General features: G+C 39.8%; 1 pseudogene; it reads right to left on the bottom strand.

Moving 5' to 3' along the window:
* Positions 1 to 285: 285 nt before the first annotated feature.
* The window catches only part of LOC127204262 (40S ribosomal protein S3a-like), a 101,819-nt pseudogene continuing 94,649 nt past the window's right edge, over positions 286 to 7,455 (bottom strand).

Genomic DNA, 7,455 nt, shown 5'->3' with positions numbered 1-7,455 from the left:
TTCTTCTCCATCTTTCGGAGCTTTGGTTGTTTCTACAAAACTGTCCATTTCTGTAGCCCATCTAATGTATTGGCATATTTTTCTTTTTAGTCTCTACTGATCATCTTTAGTTAAACGGATTTTAACATCTCTTGTATTTTAAAATTGTGTTACCTAAATCTGCGTCCCTCTTTCTTTCTTTCTTTCTTTCTTTCTTTCTTTCTTTCTTTCTCTTTCTTTCTTTCTCTCTCTCTCTTTCTTTCTTCTTTCTTTTTTCATCTCATATAGAACTTTTATTTGTCCCTATTAAAAATCTGAATTTAAAACAGATTCTTGGGCTGGTGGTTCATATCCATCATCTTGTTCAACTTTGGCACATGTCTCGTCACCAGTTGTTTTTCTGGAACTATCACCTTCACCATGGAGCTCCATTTGTTTGCCCAGTTCAAACTTGGGTTTCTTCAGTATTTTACCTTTTCTGAGAAAGATGTCATGAAGAGGATAGATGGACTGGCAAGCTTTTTCTATGTGTTTTCCAATGCTGTGTGCAATCAACTTATTAACTACTTCCTTCAAGTCGTTTGTCTGTACTTCTCAGGTCATGATTTCTGTCTTCTTCCGGATCTGGCAGACCTGCTGGTGTCTTTTATATCTGGTTGTTGTGGGTTTTTATGAACCCAATACAGAAAAGATGGAGCAAATAACCATCATCAATATGAGCTTCAATCAGGGTCTGCCACTTTTTGACGATGGAATACATTTTATCCTGGGTAAGATACATGCCATGGAAGTTAGTCAGGCAGTTTTTGCCCTGAACATCTTATGCTTGAATTTTTTTTTGGAGGGGTGGGTCGGTTTCGAGACAGGGTTTCTCTGTCCTGGACTCATTCTTTAGACCAGGCTGGCCTAGAACTCACAGCAATCCTCCTGCCTCTGCCTTCCAAATGCTGGGATTAAAGGCGTGCACTATCATGCCTGGCGTTTAGCTTGAATTTTCGAAACGCAACTTCATCATTCTGTAGATCGGCAATGCTGACTTCAAATACAAGACGTTTGAGGCCATCAGATGCAATTTTGGTTCCCTAAGTCCTCATGACTAGTGTATCCCCAATGTTTCTAATATTGAACATAGCCAGAGCTTTGACATCATACCAGTCTTTCTTAGAAAATGGATCCTGGTGGCACTCAAAGAAAGAATAAGTAGGCTTCCAAGATGAGAATTGATAGCCTATGACCATATAGTGGGGGAGGAGGTTCCCTTCTGTCATAGACATAGGGGAGGGGAATAGGGTGAAAGCGGGAGGGAGGGAGGAACGGGAGGATACAAGTGATGGGATAACAAATGAGATGTAATCTGAATAAATTAATAAAAAAATTAAAAAAGAAATAAAAATAACAAAAAGAAAAAGGAAAGAAAAAAGAAAATGGATCAAGTACTTTCTTCTTCGCTCTCTTCTCGGTGCCTTTCATCGGGTGCTTGTTCTTGCCAACCACCGTGGTGCTGCTCAGAGAGCTGAAAAGGCCCCTTTTTCCTTCTTAACCTGGCAAAAGTTTGTCAGTTTGGTTAATCTTTAAAAACAAAGACAACGTTTCCTTGATTTTCCTTTTTGTTGTTGTTGCTGTTGTGCTGCTGCTGCTGCTGTTGTTCTTCATTTTATGTGTTACTGCTGTGCTATTATTCTTTCCTTTCTACTGTAAATTTTATATTTAGTGCAGTGATGTTTTCTTAGTTCCTCTGAGGTGAGTTAGGAGGCCAGTTTGAAATCCTCCAACTCTTTCACATCCACATTTGCCACAATAAGCTTCGTCCTTTGTTCCGCTGTTGATTCTCCTTCAGGGTTTAGTGTGTGCATTTTTATTTTCCCTTGTCTCAGGAAATTTTCTATTTTCACCTTGTCATTTCCTCTTTAACCAACAGGATGCTAAAGTGTATGTTATTTGATTTCTAGTTCAAGATCAAAAAAGAAAAAAAGGAAGGAAGGAAGGAAGGAAGGAAGGAATGATTTTGTTAGTACCAGCTGTTAAAAATACATGTGGAAGAAAAAAAAATACAAATAACTTTGGGATCCTGCCATTTCCCCCTCCAAAATGGGGGAAATGCAAACCTCTTTTCTAGGACTATATTTTATTTCCTTGAGATTTTATGCAAGAGTGCTGAGTGTGTATGGTGGGACCTTCCTTTGTTAATGCTCATGGTGGGACTTGGTGATTGCCTAGGATGAGCAAGCCCAATTCCTTTCTTGTCCATCTATCTCTAACATTTTAGCAGAGCTTTGTCTTAGAGGTGGTTGGACAGTCCGCTTCTAATAGATTCCTGGTTGTGGTTACAACATGGTTTCTTAAGTATTGGAGCTGAATCAAGGTTTGTGAGACTTATGGATTTCTCTTTCAACATTTGAAAGATATGAACCAATATAATTGCTTGTGTCTATGACTTATGTGGAGAATAGCTTCCTGGATCCTCAAGTGAGTGTACCAATTCCTAGGCGAGCAGTTTGGGGAGAGCCCACAATGTTCCCCAGGTTACGAAATGTCCCTATCTGCTAGATGGTATAAAAAGGAGAAATTAATACATCTGTGTAAATAATGGCATGACACCATTTTACGGAGCAATCACCTGAAGAACACATCTTAAGAAAACTCTAAGACAGTTTATATTTTATCTGAAATGGATTTCTTTCTGTTTAGGCTGAGGCTGTGAAGTCAGTAAGGACAAGGAAATCTATGTCTGTCACTCTGTAATAGAATTAAGCAAATGGTGCCACAGTGACCTATGAGAATTAATGCACCTTCAATATAAGAGCCATTTCCTTCAGAGAAATCAGATACTTATTAATCTGGACAAGAGATTCATGAGGAAAAGGCAGGCTTCGGGAATGTTATGCCTTTTGGGGGATGGAGCAAGCAGGATGGAGGAAATTGAAGTGGCTGACCTTTGTCTTCGAGGGAGACTGGTGTCAGAGCTAATGGCAGAGACCATTTTGGCTTCTTATTTTAAATTGTCACACATCAGCAATTAGAAATCGCTTATGCTCTCAGAGCTGCGTTAATTTATACTTAGATCCAATGACTCACAGACTGGCTTGGGTAGGTGCAGCCTTGGAGCCCAACCTCTTGATTTTTCACAGGATGAAACTGATACTCAGAGCTGTGAGAAAGTCTGCCCACAGTCAGACTTTCAGGCACACACTAAACGTGAAGGTCAGCTCTGAATACATGACCCTTCCCTTCCCTTCTCTTAGGCAGTACCACATTCCATAAAAAGGAGACTCATCTCAATTGCTTCCTATACTATGTTCTATATTAATATATATAATACATAGTAATTTTAAGTACTATTTTAAGATGTTTACTATTTTATCTCATTCATTATAGCTGTAAGGTTACCTTTTTAAAAATCAATTGTTTTCAGTGGCTATGCAAAATAATGGGTTTCATTTGGACATTTTTACATATATATATCATCACACTTTGCTCATATTTGGCCAACCCTCTCCTCACTTCCTTCTCTGCCTGTTTCCATTAGCTGCCTTCCTTTCTCTAAACAGATCACATTTCTGCTCTTATGATATGTGTCATCACATGTGAGAGAAAACACATCTGCACTCTACACTTTAAAGGCCTATTTAGATAATCATTTGAGTGAATTTTAAGAAGAATATAGCTGAGAATGGACAGCATATCTTAAGAAAACTATGATGGTTAATGCTTTTTCTTGTAATTAACTTTCTTGGTTTTTCCAAACAACTCCATGAACTGGCTGATTAAGGTAAATGAAGTATATGTCTGTCACTTTGGCATAGAACTAGACCAATATTGACCTAAAAGAATTCAGTATTGACACATATTAATTTACTTATACTTTAGCTTTATACTTCCAAGTATACTTTATACTTCCAACATCTCCCACATCAGAGTTCTTTCCTTCAAGGAAGTCATCACTACCCACTCATCCTCCTTCTCCCTCCACAGCTCTATACTCTTTCTTCTCCTAACACACATATTTAAACCTAGATCCCACATACGCGATAACATAATAATTTATCTTTCTAAATTTAACTTTGTTCTCCAATCCACCTATTTTCCTGAAGATGAGATAATTCAATTCTCCTCTGTAGATCATAAACTAAAATTGATCAGAGGTACCAGTTTTTCTTTATTGTTCATTGATAAACACCTAGGCTGGCTATATACTATTCACTATTGTGAATGACACAACAATAAACAGTGATGCTCAGGTATCCATGTTGGTATGCTGACTGAAATAGCACAGCGTATAGACCTAGCAGTAGTATCGCTGTGCCCTGGCCTAGTTCTGCTTGCGATTGCTTATGGAACCTCCCTGCTAATTTCCACATGGTTACTTTTCTTTCCTTCCAGTCTTCCTTAGGGTTTCTATTGCAGTGAAGAGACACCATGACCAAAGCAACTTTTAAAAAAGAAAGCTATTGGGGGTTGGTCTGATGTATTTTGATCCTAATTAATAAAAAGTCATCACACCTGGGCACACAGGTAGGCATGGGCTAAGGTTCCCAGGCTAGGAGAGACAGAGAGAATCTTGAGAAGAAGAGAGACCAGAGGAGAAGAGAGAGAAGAAGGAAAGTCACCATGGGCTAGATGGAAGAGAAGCACATGGCTGCTGTGGGTGGAGGAGTTGGCCCAGATGAAGAACATTAGCAAGTATTTGGGATTATGGATGGGAGGTAGCTTGATAGAAATTATTAGAACCAGATGGCATGGGGTTGGGGCAGCAATCCCATACCTGCCCCACTATGGGAAGTAGTTTAGAGGATTGACATCTGCCCTGCCCCAGGTTAACTAAGGCTATTTTAAAATATAACAGGTGTCTGTGTCTTGATTGATTGCTAGCGAGTTAGAAAACCCTGCAGTAATAATAATTATAGGCCTGATAATAAACATTATTACATCTTACTGGTAATTTAACAACAACAGAAAGCCTTTAATTTGGGACCTTCTGAAAGACTCAGAGGCTTGGTCTATTATCATTCTTGTGGGAAACATGACAGCAGATATGAGGGCATGGGGCTGAGCGCTTACACCCTGAGCCACAGGCAGCTGCCGGGGAGGCAGAGAGACTGCGAGTAGCATGGGCTTTTGAACCTTCAAACCCTACTGCCAGTAACACAACTCCTGCAATGAAGGCCACAGCTCCTAACTCTTTCCAAACACTCCCACTCCCCTGCGACTAAACATTCAAATAGAGGAGTCTCTGGAGGTCATTCTCCTTCAAACCATCATAGGTGCTAACTGGTTTTGCTTCTACTTATTGGCTATTTTATTTCTTCTTTTAATTCCGCCTACTCAATTCATTTGTCCATTTATTGGATTGGATTTGGGAGGGATTTTAGTTTATAAGGTCTGCATTTCTGAATCTTTAACTCTTCTGTCTGGATTCTAGATGTTAATTTCTGTCAGACACATAGTCGGCAAAGTCTTTCCCCTGTTCTGGGGGCTTTCTCTGAACTCTGTTGATGCTTTCCTTCGCTGTGCTATCATACAAGGCTGAGGGCACTATCGACTGCACCTGAACTTTGCAGTTCTCATTTCTCAAAAGGCATGGTTTGCCACAGAGTTTAAGCAGCCAGATGGTGTTGGTCCTTTAGTTATCAGTGTCCACTGAAGTTATCCAGGTCCTTGCCAAAGAGGGCAAGGCCATTAACTTCTGAGCCCTTCTCTGCCTGAGCTTCCTGCCACCTGAGCTTTTAAATGGCCATGCCTCCACCTCCCCTGGTCCCCGACTGCCTCGTACTCCCATGAGGGGCTATTGGTAGACTGATTCTAGGCTTTCTGACTGTGATCAGGCTCCCAGAGTAACTCAGTCTTCTTAATCAGCTCTCTCTGAGAAAAGTACCAGGCCTCAGAGCTATGAGAAATGGGTGTGGCAACACGAATCTCTTCTACACTGCTGAACAAGGCTGGATATGTCACTGTTGCCCCAAAACTCCTAACTGGATTTGTGGCTTAATCTGTGGGCTGGACTGCCAGGCTCTTTTTATCAAAGCCACATGGAGTGGCCTTTTGATGACATCTGCTTTCTCTCTCAATACAAGAAACTACATCATAGAAGCAATGAGCTGCTGGCTCCTTGTAGTGGACATACTTGCACTTTTTTGTACTTCTTAGCTGCTCTTTCTCAGCTAAGAAGTTTTTTATTTCTTTGGTTTTTTTTGTTTGTTTGTTTTGTTTTTTGTTTTTGTTTGGGTTTTTTGTTTTTTTTTTTTTTTTTTTTTTTTTTTTTTTTTTTTTTTTTTTTTTTTTTGCTCTTTCTGTTCTGTTGCTCTTCTGCTTTTTCTTTCTCTAAGTCCCGTCTATTCTTTATCATGCTGGTCCTTCTCCTTTACCGAGTTACGTATATGATGGGAAATCTGCTGTCTCACTACATAACTTTTTGTGGTGTTGAGATGTCATCAAATATATTTAATAATATGCACGACACCTCCAGAGTTAAACAGCCAGCAGTGTCTCCTCCATTCTGCCTCAAATAAAGAAGCCTGGTTTGTCTCAATGAACTTGTCAATCTACGAATCCTAGCACATCCCTAGGCAGTATTTCATTACTCACTCATGGTCCTCAGACTACTTACAAATGAATGAAGATAGCCCTCCCCACTATCTTATACCCCCAACACAAACTCGCTCTCTACTCTCTCCACAATCTCCCACTCTACTCACGGAGCTGAGGTGAGATAAGTAAGTGAATGAGTAAATAAATGAGTCAACGAATACAAGAGCTGCAAAGCCGTAGTTTGTCCAGTAGAGCAGCTAGGTTGGTTGTCCATGGGATCCTAACCTCCTAACAGAAGTAATTTCTATGTTCCAGATTTGAAAGTTGCTCCTTATTCTCTGACTTTAATCATATTTTAATGTTATATAACTTGGTAGACAGAGCTTCCACAATCCAGATTTAAGCTATTCAAACCAAAGTATATATTACCTTATGAGCTTTTCCAAACCACATGATAAGTAGAATGGTATCAAGGTAAAAAATAAAGAACTTTCAAGAACTTGGCCAGCTAGTTGAGAAAGCTGATACATCATCCGAAAGTTCTCTCCTTTTGCTCTCTGCCCCAGAAAAACAAAAGGCTCCAAAGCTATCCAGGTTACAGAGACATTCTCAGAGAACGAACATTCTTGATGACAGCTATACCCACAAATCTTTATGCACCCCATCTTTGCTTCTTCCCTCTAAACCACGGGCTCTACTGACCCAATAAGGCCTTCTGAAATTTCATAATACATCTGGACTACCTTGCAAGCTACTCTGCAGAGTTTTGAGGATCCAATGGTATAGCAAAATCAGTTATCTTGGCCCACAGAAATATCAACAGTAGACCATGCCTCAAAACTATAAAAGAAGAACCTCACTCAAACCTCAACATAGCTACCTGCCTAATCCTCCTTATGCACTTGGTGAAGATTCTCAGAAATCACAATGTTTGAGTAAAATGATACCAAG

The sequence above is a fragment of the Acomys russatus genome, chromosome 20, assembly GCF_903995435.1.
Source record: "Acomys russatus chromosome 20, mAcoRus1.1, whole genome shotgun sequence".
Classification (NCBI taxonomy): Eukaryota; Metazoa; Chordata; class Mammalia; order Rodentia; family Muridae; genus Acomys; species Acomys russatus.
Note: the sequence above shows the minus strand (reverse complement) of the source record. Positions and strands in the feature narration are given on the sequence as shown.